The sequence below is a fragment of the Lissotriton helveticus genome, chromosome 1_1, assembly GCF_964261635.1.
Source record: "Lissotriton helveticus chromosome 1_1, aLisHel1.1, whole genome shotgun sequence".
In the NCBI taxonomy this organism is placed as follows: domain Eukaryota; kingdom Metazoa; phylum Chordata; class Amphibia; order Caudata; family Salamandridae; genus Lissotriton; species Lissotriton helveticus.
In genome coordinates this window covers 1,514,240,328-1,514,258,068 of record NC_136057.1, presented here as the reverse complement: position 1 = coordinate 1,514,258,068, position 17,741 = coordinate 1,514,240,328, and positions in this window count along the sequence as shown.

The following is a 17,741-nucleotide window of genomic DNA, read 5'->3' as shown; positions in this document are numbered from 1 at the left end:
TGTTTTTCGTAGCTTTAATGGCAAGCAGCTTTGTGAAGGCATTGCGCCATTTAGCTGTTTTATTTGTGTAGAATATGAGGTCGTTCATTGTCGTACCTTTAACTACATTGAAATATAGATCCGAGAAAAGTGTGTCCGGGTTTTTCCTCAGTGTGTCATGTTTGAACTTCTTAGCTGCATTTTTGGTGAGATCAGGCGGATATTTTATATTCTGGGCATTTAAGCCAACAGTCTCTAGGTGTCTTTCATTCATTCTATCTCCGTGTTGCATGTCTTATGGTTTCTCTTTGATTCAGGGTAGGATCACTGCCGATGTTGTTTAGTGCTAGTTCTGGTTTTCCTTTCCAGAACTAGGAGTGTCTAGATATGGGTTTGTTGAGTAGTAGTAGATATAGCCTCAATATCAACTAATTATTCATCTGTTATCTCTTTATCGTAGGGTTTCAAAAAGATAGTAATTACTAACTCACTCACTGATCCTTGTTATGAACTGGGTTGTGTGTTATCAAGAACTAAGACGTTGTAAGATGGCTGCCGTTATTGTTATCCTTATGAGGGCAGAGGGACTTTCTCTCTTTCCAGAACTTTGTGTTCAACTTCCCTGGTCGACTAGTCCTACTTCTCTGTTAGTTGTTCCTTATCTGGCACTTTGGTGGTTGTTGATGCAGTTTAGGATACTTCAATATCCCTTCACCAATCAGTATCAGGATGTGCTTCTCTTTATGTCCGAATTTTAAACACCTTGGGTCTACCTTCCAGGATAGTCCTCAGTGTTTGTAGACATTACCGAAGGGCGACTGTCTTAAGCGGCCGCCATTTTGGGGTCAGGCGCGCCGCTTTAGTCGTTCCCGGTTCCTTCCTCCTCGTTTATTTTCCCACGCGTGTGCTTATGGAAGGGGGCAGTGGAGATAGGGTCGCGCAGGGCAAGTACCTTCTTGACTTTCGCCGAGACCGCTCTCCCTTTCAGCGATTTCCCTTTTGTAGATAAAAGGGCTTAGCACACCCTGACTACAACTCACTAGCAAGGTACAGTAGGAAAACACTTAGTATAGGTAAGGTCATCACTTACACCTCACTAGCAGTCATGTCTGGCACAGGTGAAGCTATAAGCTCTCTACCTGTGGTGGTTGACCCTCCACAGGAAACCTCAGACTATGACAAATTCAGCCATAGAGACTTGAGTGCCTTGTGCACTGCAAGGAAGCTGAAAAAGGGTCACAACCCTACCATTCCTATCCTAATAGCCATCCTGGAGAAGGATGATCGCGAGAAAGCTAGAGTAGCTCCCTCAGGATCAGGAGAAGTAGTGATTCCACCAGATAATGAGAACACCACCCCAGAAAATGAGGAGGCAGACCCTGAATCAGAAGATGAAGAGGCAGTTCTGGATCAGAGGGGAAACCAGGTACCAGTGGTAAGGCTTAGCCAAGCCAACTTGGTCCTACATGGGAATGGAGAAGGGAACCACCAATAGCAGGATTCTCCCAGGCAATAGTAGAGAGAGAACCCCTTCAAGGGATTCTCACATTTCTAGTGCCTCAAGAGAATCTCAGAGAGGAATGACTTCCCCTCAGAAGAAAGAGCATAGAGCGAGGATGAGAGCTGTTAATATCCAAATAGAGAGGGAAGAATTAGCCCTGGCCCAAGCTAGATTAGCTTTTGCAAGAGAGCAGAAGTTGAGTGGTGAAATACCCACTGGTGGCAGCAATATCCCAAAGGATAAAGACTGGTCCTATGAATATAGAAACCTGAGTAAGATTGTGCCCCCTACAGAGATGGGGATGATATCCACAAATGGATAACTGCTCTAGAGAGGGCTTGCATCGTACAGCAGGTCCCTCAAGATCAGTGGGCCGCAATCTTGTGGCTCTCCTTTTCAGAGAAAGGGAAAGATAAGCTCCTCACAGTTAGACCTGAGGATGCTAAAAACTACTCTGTCTTGAAGAGTGCTCTTATTGAAGGGTTTGGCCTAACCACTGAGCAATACAGGTTGTTGTTCAGAGACACCCAAAAAGCACAGACTCAAGACTGGACTGATTTCGTTGATTGTGCCACTACGGCTCTGGAGGGTTGGTTGAAGGGAAGTAAAGTCTCAGACTATACAGGATTGTACAACCTTATAATGAGAGAACAGATCCTTAATAACTGTCATAACCAGCAATTGCATCAACACCTTATTGACTCAGATCTGACCTCTCCCCAAGAATTGGGAAAGAAGGCAGACAAATGGGTCAGAACAAGGGTTAAGCAGAAACCCCAGAACCAAGGAGGTGATCAGAAGAAAGCAGACCAGAAGGGTGGAGATAAGAAAGAAAAAGACCAGAAGTCTTCAAGCCCCCAAAATAATACTAAAAAGGAGGGTGGTTCCCAGAATGGAAACAAGAAGAAGGTTGATGGCCCAAAGAAACCTTGGTGCAACTTTTGTAAGTCCACTTCTCATTAGGGAAGTGAATGCACTAAGAGAAATCCAGTTCCTACCACTGCAGCCCCTAAGGCACCTGCACCCCCTAGTACAGTTAGCAGTGGTAGTGCACAACCCAAGGCTATAGTGGGGTTAACCCTGGGTACTGAGATGGAGACTGGCTTAGTCATAATCCCTACTCAGTCAGTTCTGATCTGTGAGGGGGACATAGCTATGTCCTCTACTATAAGTCCTAATAACTTGGGCAAGTACAGGCAGACGCCTTTAATTAATGAGAAACTGTCTCAGGCCTACAGGGACACTTGTGCCAGTGTCACTATGGTGACACCTAACTTTGTGGACCCTGAACAGATGATACTAGGTGAGAACTACCTAGTGACCAACCCTAGCAATGCCACTACTACACATAGTGTGGCTGTTGTTAACTTCTCCTAGGGAGGGGTAACTGGCCTCAAAAGAGTTGTTGTTAGTGCAGACCTCCCAGTTGACTGTTTGTTGGGCAATGATCTTGAGGAATCCTTGTGGTCAGAAGTGGAGTACAGGACTCATGCAGAAATGCTAGGGATTTCAGCACATGCCCTTGCTGTAACCAGATCCCAGGCCAAGAAGTGCCTACCTGAACCTGTGGTGGATCTTGAAACTATAGACCAACCACAACCTAAGAGAAAGAGCAAGAGGGTCAAGGCAGTGCCTTCCCACTTGCCCCAGGTTGAGGATCAGTTCTCCTCACAGGAGGATGATTATGTGATCCAAGAGGAGACTGTCCTTGAAGAACTTGAGCCTGATCAGGTTGAGTTTCTGGGGACAGGGGGACCCTCAAGGGCAGACCTGGGGCAGGCTCAGTTAACTTCCCCCTCTCTTGAACCCCTAAGACAGCAAGCTGCTGCTGAGGCTGCTGGGAATGCTCAAGGTACCCATAAAGTATATTGGGATGATGGGCTCCTTTATTCAGAGGCCAGAGACCCCAAGCCTGGTGCAACCAGGAGGTGGGTTATACCTCTGCAATTTAGGGGCTTCCTTCTAACCTTGATTCAGAAAAGGGGGTGGTAATGAACAGAGTGCCTGAATTAAGCAGACCACTCTTACCCAGTCCAAAGATCAGGGCTTGATTCATCACTGTTTTTTAGCTCACTGCACCATCCCAGCTCAGAACTTGCCTATATGCAAATTAGTCTGTTCCTGTCCCAGTGCATGATGGGAACAGGGCAAACCAAACTACCAAGCCAATTCTTATACTGGGAAGGAAACAAGCTTCCGGGGACCGGTTTCTGCCATTTCAGGCGTCTTCGGCCCGGCTAGCTTGAATCCTGATGGTGCAATGAGCAAGGGACTCACATCTGAGTATACCCTTCCACGCTTGTGGTGGACAAAATGATTCAGAAAAGGGGGTGGTGATGAACAGAGTGCCTGAATTAAGCAGACCACTCTTACCCAGTCCAAAGATCAGGGCTTGATTCATCACCGTTTTTTAGCTCACTGCACCATCCCAGCTCAGAACTTGCCTATATGCAAATTAGTCTGTTCCTGTCCCAGTGCATGATGGGAACAGGGCAAACCAAACTACCAAGCCAATTCTTATACTGGGAAGGAAACAAGCTTCCGGGGACCGGTTTCTGCCATTTCAGGCGTCTTCGGCCCGGCTAGCTTGAATCCTGATGGTGCAATGAGCAAGGGACTCACATCTGAGTATACCCTTCCACGCTTGTGGTGGACAAAATGATTCAGAAAAGGGGGTGGTGATGAACAGAGTGCCTGAATTAAGCAGACCACTCTTACCCAGTCCAAAGATCAGGGCTTGATTCATCACCGTTTTTTAGCTCACTGCACCATCCCAGCTCAGAACTTGCCTATATGCAAATTAGTCTGTTCCTGTCCCAGTGCATGATGGGAACAGGGCAAACCAAACTACCAAGCCAATTCTTATACTGGGAAGGAAACAAGCTTCCGGGGACCGGTTTCTGCCATTTCAGGCGTCTTCGGCCCGGCTAGCTTGAATCCTGATGGTGCAATGAGCAAGGGACTCACATCTGAGTATACCCTTCCACGCTTGTGGTGGACAAAATGATTCAGAAAAGGGGGTGGTGATGAACAGAGTGCCTGAATTAAGCAGACCACTCTTACCCAGTCCAAAGATCAGGGCTTGATTCATCACCGTTTTTTAGCTCACTGCACCATCCCAGCTCAGAACTTGCCTATATGCAAATTAGTCTGTTCCTGTCCCAGTGCATGATGGGAACAGGGCAAACCAAACTACCAAGCCAATTCTTATACTGGGAAGGAAACAAGCTTCCGGGGACCGGTTTCTGCCATTTCAGGCGTCTTCGGCCCGGCTAGCTTGAATCCTGATGGTGCAATGAGCAAGGGACTCACATCTGAGTATACCCTTCCACGCTTGTGGTGGACAAAATGATTCAGAAAAGGGGGTGGTGATGAACAGAGTGCCTGAATTAAGCAGACCACTCTTACCCAGTCCAAAGATCAGGGCTTGATTCATCACCGTTTTTTAGCTCACTGCACCATCCCAGCTCAGAACTTGCCTATATGCAAATTAGTCTGTTCCTGTCCCAGTGCATGATGGGAACAGGGCAAACCAAACTACCAAGCCAATTCTTATACTGGGAAGGAAACAAGCTTCCGGGGACCGGTTTCTGCCATTTCAGGCGTCTTCGGCCCGGCTAGCTTGAATCCTGATGGTGCAATGAGCAAGGGACTCACATCTGAGTATACCCTTCCACGCTTGTGGTGGACAAAATGATTCAGAAAAGGGGGTGGTGATGAACAGAGTGCCTGAATTAAGCAGACCACTCTTACCCAGTCCAAAGATCAGGGCTTGATTCATCACCGTTTTTTAGCTCACTGCACCATCCCAGCTCAGAACTTGCCTATATGCAAATTAGTCTGTTCCTGTCCCAGTGCATGATGGGAACAGGGCAAACCAAACTACCAAGCCAATTCTTATACTGGGAAGGAAACAAGCTTCCGGGGACCGGTTTCTGCCATTTCAGGCGTCTTCGGCCCGGCTAGCTTGAATCCTGATGGTGCAATGAGCAAGGGACTCACATCTGAGTATACCCTTCCACGCTTGTGGTGGACAAAATGATTCAGAAAAGGGGGTGGTGATGAACAGAGTGCCTGAATTAAGCAGACCACTCTTACCCAGTCCAAAGATCAGGGCTTGATTCATCACCGTTTTTTAGCTCACTGCACCATCCCAGCTCAGAACTTGCCTATATGCAAATTAGTCTGTTCCTGTCCCAGTGCATGATGGGAACAGGGCAAACCAAACTACCAAGCCAATTCTTATACTGGGAAGGAAACAAGCTTCCGGGGACCGGTTTCTGCCATTTCAGGCGTCTTCGGCCCGGCTAGCTTGAATCCTGATGGTGCAATGAGCAAGGGACTCACATCTGAGTATACCCTTCCACGCTTGTGGTGGACAAAATGATTCAGAAAAGGGCTGGGATGGGGCAGTGAGCTAAATAACGGTGATGGATCAAGCCCTGATCTTTGGACTGGGTAGGAGTGTTCTGCTTAATTCAGATACTCTGTCCATCACCACCCCCCTTTTCTGAATCGTTTTTGGCCACTATAGGTGTGGCAGGGTATACTCAGACATGAGTCCCTTGCTCACTGCTCCATCAGGATTCAAGCAAGCCGGGCCGACGACGGCTGAAATGCCAGAAACCGGTCCCCGGAAGCTTGTTTCCTTTCTGGTGAAGAATTGGCTTGGTAGTTTGGTCTGCCCTGTTCCCATGATGCACTGGGCCAGGGACAGACTAATTTGCATATAGCCAGGTTCTGAGCTGGGATGGGGCAGTGAGCTAAATAACGGTGATGGATCAAGCCCTGATCTTTGGACTGGGTAGGAGTGTTCTGCTTAATTCAGATACTCTGTCCATCACCACCCCCCTTTTCTGAATCGTTTTTGGCCACTATAGGTGTGGCAGGGTATACTCAGACATGAGTCCCTTGCTCACTGCTCCATCAGGATTCAAGCAAGCCGGGCCGACGACGGCTGAAATGCCAGAAACCGGTCCCCGGAAGCTTGTTTCCTTTCTGGTGAAGAATTGGCTTGGTAGTTTGGTCTGCCCTGTTCCCATGATGCACTGGGCCAGGGACAGACTAATTTGCATATAGCCAGGTTCTGAGCTGGGATGGGGCAGTGAGCTAAATAACGGTGATGGATCAAGCCCTGATCTTTGGACTGGGTAGGAGTGTTCTGCTTAATTCAGATACTCTGTCCATCACCACCCCCCTTTTCTGAATCGTCCTTCTAACCTTGGCCCATGATATTCCCCTTGCAGGACACTTAGGCCAGACCAAGACTTGGGACAGGCTTGTCCCTCACTTTCACTGGCCTCATATGTCAGGAGATGCCAAGGAGTTTTGTCGCTCCTGTGTCACCTGCCAAGCCAGTGGCAAATCGGGTCGCACCACAAAGGCCCCCCTTACACCTCTACCTGTGGTGGGGGTGCCCTTTGAGAGAGTTGGGATTGACATTGTTGGACCAATGGATCCCCAAACAGCATCTGGGCACAGATTTATCCTGGTGGTAGTGGATCATGCCACCAGGTACCCAGAGGCAATTCCCCTGAGGACCAAACAGCTCCTGTTGTGGCAAGGGCCCTACATGGAGTTTTCTCCAGAGTGGGCTTTCCAAAGGAGGTACTTTCAGACAGAGGTACTAACTTTATGTCTGGATACTTAAAGGCAATGTGGAAGGAGTGTGGAGTGAACTATAAGTTCACTACACCCTATCACCCACAGTGCAATGGGCTTGTTGAGAGATTCAACAAGACCCTAAAGGGAATGATAAAAGAATTACCTGAAAAGCTCAGGCGTAGATGGGACATCCTTTTACCCGGCTTACTCTTTGCTTACAGAGAAGTCCCACAGAAGGGGGTTGGCTACAGCCCTTTTGAACTTTTGTTTGGCCACCCTGTGAGGGGTCCATTGTGTCTTGTGATGGAAGGATGGGAGTTACCTCTCAAAAAGCCTAAACTTGATATTGTGGACTATGTACTTGGTCTCCACTCCAGGATGGCTGAGTACATGGAGAAAGCATCCAAAAACCTGGAGGCCAGCCAAGAATTACAGAAAGCTTGGCATGACCAAAAGGCTGTTTTGACTGAGTACCAGCCAGGACAGAAGGTGTGGGTGTTGGAGCCAGTGGCCCCAACAGCCCTCCAAGACAAATGGTCTGGACCCCACACCATCATTGAAAAGAAGGGAGAGGTCACCTACGTGGTGGACCTTGGCAACCTTAGGAGCCCCCACAGGGTGGTCCATGTAAACAGGTTGAAAGCATTTGTGGACAGGGAAAGCATGGGTTTACTCATGGCTACAGATGGGGAACAGGAGGAAGACAGTGACCCTCTCCCAGACCTGCTTTCCCAAAACCCTAATGATGGCTCAGTGGATGGAGTAGCCTTGGCAGGCAGCCTCACTGACCAGCAACAGATGGACTACAGACAGGTTTTGCAAGCCCATAGACACATGTTTTCACTTACACCCAGTCAAACTAACTGGTGCACCCATGTGGTGGATACTGGTGACAGTCTGCATGTCAAGAATAAAATTTACAGGCAACCTGACCATGTCATGGATTGTATAAAGGCTGAGGTGCAGAAAATGTTAGAACTTGGAGTGATTGAGCCATCAGAGAGCCCCTGGGCCAGCTCAGTAGTCCTTGTGACAAAACCTCATACCAAAGATGGAAAGAGAGAAATGAGATTTTGTGTGGACTATAGAGGTCTCAATGCTGTCACTAGGACAGATGCTCATCCCATTCCAAGGGCAGATGAGCTCATTGATAAATTGGCTTCTACCAAATATCTGAGCACATTTGACTTAACAGCTGGCTATTGGAAAATCAGGTTAGCTGAGGAATCTAAGGCCAAGACAGCATTCTCTACCCCCACTGGACATTATCAGTTTGTGGTAATGCCCTTTGGTTTGAGGAATGCACCTGCCACCTTCCAAAGGTTGGTGAATCAAGTCCTTTCTGGGTTGGATGACTTTTGTGCAGCATATCAAGATGATATTGCTGTCTTTAGCTCTACCTGGGAGGATCACCTGATCCACCTGAAGAAGGTTCTGGAGGCCCTGCAAAAAGGCAGGCCTGACTATCAAGGCTACCAAGTGCCAGATAGGGCAGAGCAAGGCTGTGTACTTGGGCCACCTAGTAGGTGGGGGTCAAGTTCAACCATTGGAGAGCAAGATCCAGGCCATACAGGACCGGGCTCCTCCAACTACCCAGACACAAGTCAGAGCCTTCTTGGGCCTGACTGGGTATTACAGGAAATTTGTAAAGAACTATGGGTCCATTGTGACACCATTGAATGAACTGACATCCAAGAAGATGCCCAAAAAGGTTCAGTGGATAGTTAGCAGTCAAAGGGCATTTGATGACCTGAAGAAGGCCATGTGCTCTGCACCAATCCTTAAGAGTCCTGACTACTCCAAACAGTTCATTGTTCAAACAGATGCTTCTGAGTTGGGGGTGGGAGCTGTGCTTTCACAACTTAATGTAGATGGTCAAGACCAGCCCATTGCTTTCATTAGCAGAAGGCTGACCCCCAAGGAGAAACGTTGGTCAGCCATTGAGAGGGAGGCCTTTGCTGTGGTTTGGGCCCTGAAGAAGCTGAGGCCATACTTGTTTGGTACTCACTTCCTAATTCAGACAGACCATAAGCCCCTCTTGTGGCTTAATCAAATGAAGGGTGAAAACCCCAAACTGCTCAGGTGGTCCATTTCCCTACAGGGGATGGACTTTACAGTGGAGCACCGCCCAGGGACTGACCATGGTAATGCAGATGGTCTCTCCAGGTACTTCCACTTAGAACATGAAGACTTATCTGGTCAAGGTTAAGTTTAATGTCCCTGCGTTAGGGGGGGGGGGGTTGTGTAGGAGAGAAGGGTCTGCTATCCTATGGTCACCCCAATTTTTGCTTTTTGCTTCACTGGTTTTCGACTTAATGTGGCTGTGGGCCTGCTAATCAGACCCACAGCCTGCTGTTCTCTCTCTAAATTCACAGACATGTACTATAGGTACATCACCAATTTGGTACTGGACACCTTGTCAGCCCCTGTACCATGCACTATAGGTGCTCAGGGCATAGGTGCATCCAAGGCCTACCAGGGGCTGCAACATATCTTTTGCCACCCCTGGCTGGTACTTAAATTGACACAACTGGCTGTTCACACAGCTGGGGCAAGGTGGTGTAATCACCCCTTGCTTAGATATAGTATACCTATGTTTAAACCTATATCTGGACACATATACACCTATAAGTCACTCCTATGGCAGGCCTTTACAATCCTGGAGGCAGAGTGCTTGGTTTTATGTGAGATGGTGCTCTAGCATGAGCTGAGCCTGTCTGCAGTGTTCGAACCATTTCCTTACTGCTGTTCCAGTGATACTGCCATACCATATACTCTTAAGTGCATTATAATCCTCGCGGTTAATGCTAACTTTGGGTTGGCTTTATCAAAACATGTCGTGTTTGGTGTCATACACTTTGGAATACTACCCCCTCGCCAGTTCTGGCGACGGGGGTAGCATTCCACCCTTCTAGAGGGGAAAGGCATGTTACTTTACTGAAAACACGGTTAATCCTAACCAGAGCCCTAGCATCACAAAATGGATGCTGCTGCCACAGACACGAGTCTGGCCTCCTGCTGCTGACCGAAACTTGGCAGAGGACGCTTGATCAAAGGATCTCCTGTCACAGGGAGGTGTCACACCACCCCGGACAGGAGATAGTGGATTGCAGCAGGGAGGGTTGAAAGAAACTAGACACTGCCTGGGGCGCACAAGGTGTCCCTGGCCAGTCAAACCGGTTCTGGGGCCATCCTGCCCCAGTCCTGGCGGCAAACTGGACAAAGGAAAAGGGGTGTAACCACCCCCTTCCTGGGTCCCACCCATAGGAGGGACCTAGCAGATAATCCAGCCCCCAGATTTGGAATATAGGTGGGAGCAGTGCCAATGCACATCAGATTATCCTGACTGAAATTTATTAAACGAAACTCTGGACCCTTCAACATCCTACTCGACGTAGAAGACTGAAGAATCTCCCTTGTGGTCAAGGAGTGACCACCCTGTGCAAACAGGCACCATCCAGCACCTCGACATTTGCTTTGTTGCAGTTCCCGCCGGAACTCGAGCGACAGAGATCAACAAGACTCAGCGAGCCTGCCTTTTAACAGCCCGATCCACAGTCCCTGCAAAGCTGAGACCCGTGGAGGCCACCTGAAGCGTGGGAGCGGCCATCTTGGAGGAACAACAAAGCGCTGACCGTGCAGCACCCGAGGCTCCCTCGAAGCTGTGCATTGGAGTTTGAGAGCAGCTTTTGCACTGAAGCTCACCCCTCCACACTTGACGAGTGCTGCGTGGGGCCCTTTTGCATTTTCCTGCTAGACGCGTTGGTCCGGTCGCTTGCCCGTTAGCTAGTGGCCCCAGAACCGACAAACCTAAGAATTTACACAACTGGTCTGGTTGCTCCAGACTGGCCCTCGCTCCCCTGAACAGGAGCACCCGCTCTGACCTTGCTGGTCCGAGTATTAAGCGATCTTCGAACCCTGCGTGGGTTGCCTTTGCTAAGGTTTGTTGACTCCGATCCGGAAGTCGACACCGCCGACAGCGAGAGCCTTTGTGGGACAGCTCGTGATCTACTCCAGGACATCCTCGGTGCCCCAGAGTCCACGTGGCAGTGGAGACAAGCTTCATGACATCAACCTGATTGCGCCCGACATCGCCTGGTTCCTTCCTGGTTCCTTCCTGCTCACTGGCTAGTGACTCAGACTCTGTCCCCTCTGCTTTCAGGTACCCATCATCTTCAATCCACCCTTGGATCGCACCGGACACTTCTCTTCTGGACGCCCGCAGCATCTTCATCTCCAGGCACTCTAGATCTTCGTGACGAAACCCGACACATCTTCGCACCTGTGCACCCGCTTCCTGTGGGTGAGGTAACTCTTGAACACTGGTGCTCCTGTAGTGGTTTACACCTCTAGTGTCTAAGTCTAAAGTTTTGTCCTTCTAGTCCAGTCGGAAGACTCTTAAAACTGTAACTCGATAACTTTTACGCACCATTGACTTTGCATTGGTGCATGCGTGTGCTTTCTGCACTGCACCCGAATCCCGCAGGCTACTCCCGTCCTAACTGCTGTTAGTCCAGTGTAGTCCCAGCGATTCCCAAGGCCCTAGGCCTTACCCCCTATCGATTAGTGATTGTTATACCACTTTTTTGATATATGGTTTAAGTGGCCACCGGCCTCATCCATAAACGTGCAACTTGTATATGTTATATTGTGCTTTTGTTTAAACGCTTGTGCTTCATTGCTCATAAAGAGTAGTGGGGATTATTCTGAGAATAAATACATATATTTTTATAATATATAACTTGTGTGGTGTCCTTTCATTTGATATTACAGGATTGCATATGGTAAAACAGCTGGCTTCACATGTCCTCTTGAGTTAAGCCTTTAGGCTGCTTTGTCCATGCTACCACTAGGATAGCTTGTCTTTAAGGTTGACTTACAACCACCACCATAAAGGATTGTTTGGACTGATACAGGGTGCCCACAGAACTGTGGACATCATACATCAGGCCAACTTCTCACAGCCGCTATTATCGAGAAGAATCACATTTGAGAGGCTAACTTAAAATCACCTACTAGTTTGGACATAATCTTGAGCCCGCCTCTGGATTGTCTTTCTAACTGTCCAATGTTACCATCATTACATAGTATCATGCCATCCTCAATATTCTCCTAATTGGGCTCAATGAAATGTGATTTATCTATACTCATAGGGGCTCAAGTTCTTGTGCAGTCAAATTTGGAAGGGGCTATGGCACATGGGGAAAGGGTCCATTCTGATATTCTATTTTCTGTGGAGAAGGTCTTATCCTCGTATCTAGCTTTGTTGGCTAGATCAGTTGCTAACTCTGCTCATGTGTTGGATGTGTTGTGCCCAATTTTAAAGAGGTACATCACCTCTCCATATTTGTTTTTGGCCCTGGTAAAGAAGTGAAGGGCGTCAAAATGAAATCTCAGGCCTCCCAGACTGGCACAGTGGCAATAAATAATAGATAGAAATTTCAATTCAGGTAGGTGACTATAGCAGATTTGAGGCCACTCCTTTTGGGCAATCAAAAGTAAAACCTGTGGCCGATACGGATATTGACAATATGCTCTGTTCTTCCTTCTCAAACCTTTTATCGGAAGATCAATGTAATTTACCCCATGGGTGGTGTATCTGTAAGTGAGAATACGATATTTGAAAAATGGGCTCCCCTTACCCCTGCAGTTGTAGTTTTGCAAGATGTTCCATCTTGTGCTAATTTCCCAAGGACTCACCAAGATGGTGTTGCTCCTGTGAACGCCCCCCGTGGATTGTAATAGGCCAAAACACCAGAAGGAGAAAAATAAAAGAAAACCGCACATCATGAAGTGTAAGTATAAAAACCCCACTGTTGGAGAGATGTGGGGAGAACAAAGAAGTGAGTATGCTGAGTGTGTTCCTAATGATGGAGTCTTTTTTTGGGTAACAGCGTACAATCAATAATCTTCTGAGCTTTCTGTTGATAGCCAGACTCAGGGGAGGGATCTTTCTTAATTTCTTCTATTTGCTGTTCTCTTCTAGGTCATCCTCATAGCACTGGAGGAGGTCACCTGGTGGCTCAAAATAAAAAGAAATGAACAGCAGTAAGTAAAAGCCCTTTTCCAGTAATTATAGGGATTGTTACCTTCATCAAACCTAGCGGAGGGAGTTACTAGCTGGACTTTAATGAAAAAGTGAAAAATAAAAAGAAAAGAGACACAAATACCTATTTTTATACCGTATTTGTCCTGGGTTTTCACCTTACTCTTAGGATGAAAGACCGGTGTTTACATTCCATTTGTTCTTTGTTTCTTATCTATTTTATGCGTACTGGGTTATTTTGCCATCCAGATAACTCCCTGCTGGGTAACTTCTAAATTCCTTGAGGCCAAGCGTAAGATTACACCAAAAAATTACGTATAATACTTGGGGAAAGGGTTTTATTTCTTGCCAGGAAACTTCCAGTGAAACAGAAAAGGTACTCACCCAACCATCCCCATATACGTATTACCAAGGGGAATTCTGGCAGGGAATGAGAAGAGAAAGAAAGAACAGATGCGTGCACAGACTTTTTCATATTCATGCCACTTCGCTTTCACATCGCCCATGACAGACTGGGCTATCTCTCCCCTTAACCCTTCCCCAGCTCACATGCTGCATCTGCTGAAACTCTTCTGAATTGATGCAGCTTGTATGCGTCCACCACTCCTCACTCCATGAGTCGGGATTCTCGTCAGGGTCGGCATCTTCTGCTCGCCGACTGGCGTGGTCGTCAGACCCGCCGTCTTCTTGCACCAGGTCCCTGTAATCCTTGCTCTCCTTGTTTTACCGGTTCCTGCTTCTGAATCCGCAATCCTCGACTTCTGTCTCTCCTGTCTGTGGATGGAAAACTCATTTTCACCTCCGTCTGTCCGCCTGATTGGTTATCTTGACATATCTCTCCTCACCCCTGCGTAGTACAAGGATAGGCCCATTTGAATGTTGTGATCTTCAGCCCAGTCTCTCTCTTCTATTTACAGGTCAGACGTGGATGGCAGGACAATGATGCAGTATACATCGGTCGGGTCAGAGGTAAGAAGGGGGCTATTGGGGTCCCTGACGTTCCTCTTCCCTAACCTGCAAGGAAAGATTCTTGAGGGTATCTAGATAAACAGTCTGCATTAGCTTGTTTGAAAACTTTATTTTTTATATTTTTCGTGACACTTGTTATGCATACATCAAACATACATCAGAAAAAGAAAACCTTACATATTCAGTACAGCCAATAATGATGGGCAACAATCAAATAACAATCAGGGTTAAGACGCATCGTGGCAAGTAAGTACATCAGGAATGTAGTATCTGCAGTGGAGTCGAGCAGCAAAACCGGGCATGCTATCTATGAGGGGCAATACTAAAAGCTCAGCAAATGAGGTGTACAGTGCATACTCGTGTACATGTCAAAACATAAGAATGAACAATCTCTAACATCCATAAGTCCGCAATCCACACTACATGAGTTCACAGCGCTATAGCGCCAGTGTATAACATACTATCACCAGACTCAGCATCAGTGAAAGCCTGTGAGTAGCAACATTGCCCCTCTCCTCAAGCGTCTGAAATTAGGGGAGCCTCCACCCCAGGGGTACCTATCTCCGCATCATCCCCATCATCTCTCTCCTCAGCCTTCAGCAAATACTCTTGTAAGGGGCCGCATATATCCTTCGGCCTACACGACAATGGTAGCAATTCCGCATATACAGCAGCTTGCTTTTGGCAGTATATAAGATCGCGTAGCCAATCTTTGAATTTCGGAGCCCTCCCCCTCCCCCATCTGCAAGCGACCCTACGTTTCACCAACAGTAATGCAATGTCAGTAAATTTCCTCACCTGTTTCGAAATATGCAGCGTATGGCCCAGCAGCATCAGAAGGGGATCAGCATCTAAATTGGCGCCCATCATAGTTTTGAGCGCCGTGTGAGCTTGTGCCCAATACTCATTCACTTTTGGGCTTTCCCATGCCAAATGCAGGAACCCCGCCCCAGGTCTCCGACACCTTTCGCACCTATCGTTGTCTGATAATTGAAAACGATATTTCCTGGCAGGGGTATAGTAGAGTCGCTGCAGAAACTTATAATGAATTACCTTAAATCTCCAGCTAGCCGAAATGATCTCCGTGATGGTGCTGTGGTAAATAAATAATTAATTATCGGTTCTATTTTTGACTATACTCTAATAACAGATAGCTCAATAAATAAGAGTCAAGATTCGAGGTAGCTAGAGTGTACAGGCTTTAATCAGACATAAAGGACAGGAACAAGACAGCCTGCATGGGAATGGGATGGCAGCTGCCGGGGGCAGGATCTGGGAGCATAAGGGATAACTTTTAATAACAGTGCACAATATTTATAGTTAAACAAATACATTACATTCAATACAGGGGGCGTAGCAGTAGGCGTGGTTTGTAGCAGTCGCGAAAGATAAGGGCAAAATGATGTAACAAGAAGGCGTGTACAGGGCGTATACATAGACATGTGATGTAAACGTAACAGAATATGTCATAAAAAGGGGCGGAAACATGGAGGGGGCTACCTGAGCAGCTGGGACCTCTAACCTAGTGGTGCGCGCAAACTGGCAATGACGTGTTACCAGGGAGAACTGGGGGCTATGACTTCTGCCCTAGAAGAGGAGACTAAAGTCTGGAGGGTCAGAGCGACATGTACCCAGGCATATCTAGTATCTGGTGTTTAGAGTACATGTTGATAGAATCCAAAAGTTATCAGGGCAAAGGCTAACAGACACTAAGACTGGTGCATGCATAATTCTATATGTAGTGCGTGTGCGAGGAATATTCTATGAATATTAATACAGTATTTCTCTTACATGGAGACATAAAGGCTAGACCATGACGGAAACTATTGATGTGATTCAGTAGCTTAGGAATGCAGAGAAGGAGGGCTGGACTGATAACTAGAAACATAACATACTCTTGGCAGACTGGGAGGCAGAGCCAGGCCGGGCCGGGCCTTGCGAGGCATGAAAGTAAGTGAAGGGTCAGGGATACAGGTGGGGGCTGTATCGCTCCTCGGAGAGGGTTCAGGAGACAGGAGCTGAAATCTGAGTCCGGGCCCTTTTGAGGCCTAGAAACGGGGACAATTCAATGAATTAACGTGCACACTGTAAAACGTGGCAACGTAGGTTTACATAGGCCTAATATTCGTTGTATTCACGAAGACTGGGAACTGGCATACTAGAGATGGACACAACTGTAATTGCGTCTTTAATTGATCAGAGGGGAATACATGCATATCGATCATGCACATATGACATAACATGGGGAACACGTAGGCACATATAACATGGCAAAATTTACTTTTCCACATTCCCTCCTTGTGCCCTACGTTTCCATCAGGAAACATCTATATTCATGATACCATCTATCATTTCATATAGCATCATTTGCTCGTCTCGAATTGTCTTGGAACGGGATTTAGGACTAGGAATACAAGAGGCAGCACAAATGCCGCAAATCGCAGGGCCACATTGTATACAGAGGCAGCAACTGAATATGATCATTACTGCAATACCTAGGAATGACAATACTTTCCATCCCCAGGCAGATATAATACTCCAGAGCCAACCGGACCATGTCCAGGTGCCTGGATTCTGGTGTAACTGATGGGCAATTTTATGAAGTCTGGTTATAGCTGAATAAACAGACGGCGCGTTATTAGGAATGAAAATGCAGCAACTAGATCCGATGACTCTACATGCTCCTCCTCTATCGGCCAGTATGACCTCAAGAACGAGACGATTTTGGAGCACGACAAATCTCATAGCAGATTGCTCTTCGGTTAAGTTACCTAGAGCAGAAGTAGTCTCATTCACTACTGCTTCGAGGGTTCTGGTTAACCTACGTATTAACTTACTATTCTGGACAGGGCCTGTAAAGAAGAAGAAACCTTTATTGAAATCTTGATATTGTTCTAGAGCAGTTTCAGTTTGATCGACAATTGGGGACTCGATCTCCCTTCTATGTCTGACGTGTACTAGATGTGTGTTTCTGTGATAATCAGATGGGGCTAGAAAAACTGGTGGCAGTAGGAAGGCAATGTAACATGTTCCATCCCAATCGAGGGGCAGACGAATATATGCGGTCTGACCACAAACAAAATAAGAATGACGTGAGGCTTTGAAAATAGATTTCCCACTGTCACTATACTCGACAGTAGTAGTACAATCACTATGTCCTACATATGCGGAACCATTCTTTCGGACACATAATTCGCCTTTGACTGGTAGTACTGAAATAGCAGGCAAATCTGGAGTAGTATCAGACTGAACATTCAGGACCATAAAATTCGAAGAATAATTACCTAAATCATATACTTCATTTTCTAGATCTAACCCTGTTCTATGGGGGAGACCTTGCTTGTCTGGAAAACATGTTCTATTCAGAAGGGACATATCATTTGAAGATGACGTTAACATGGACCATGCTCCACATGAACCATTATGTGAAAACGGATAAGGAAAGAGTGGCAGAACTCCCTTCGGTGTCTGGAAAGGGGGGAGTCGACCACACACCCAACAATTAGTGGCATTGCTGGTCTGGTGTGAATAGTGTAACATTCGGATGAATGTATTATTACGCATAGCAAGACGATAGGATAGCTCATGAGGAGGCAGATCACTAAATGTGTGCTCTACTGTAGCATTAGAAAACATATTTAC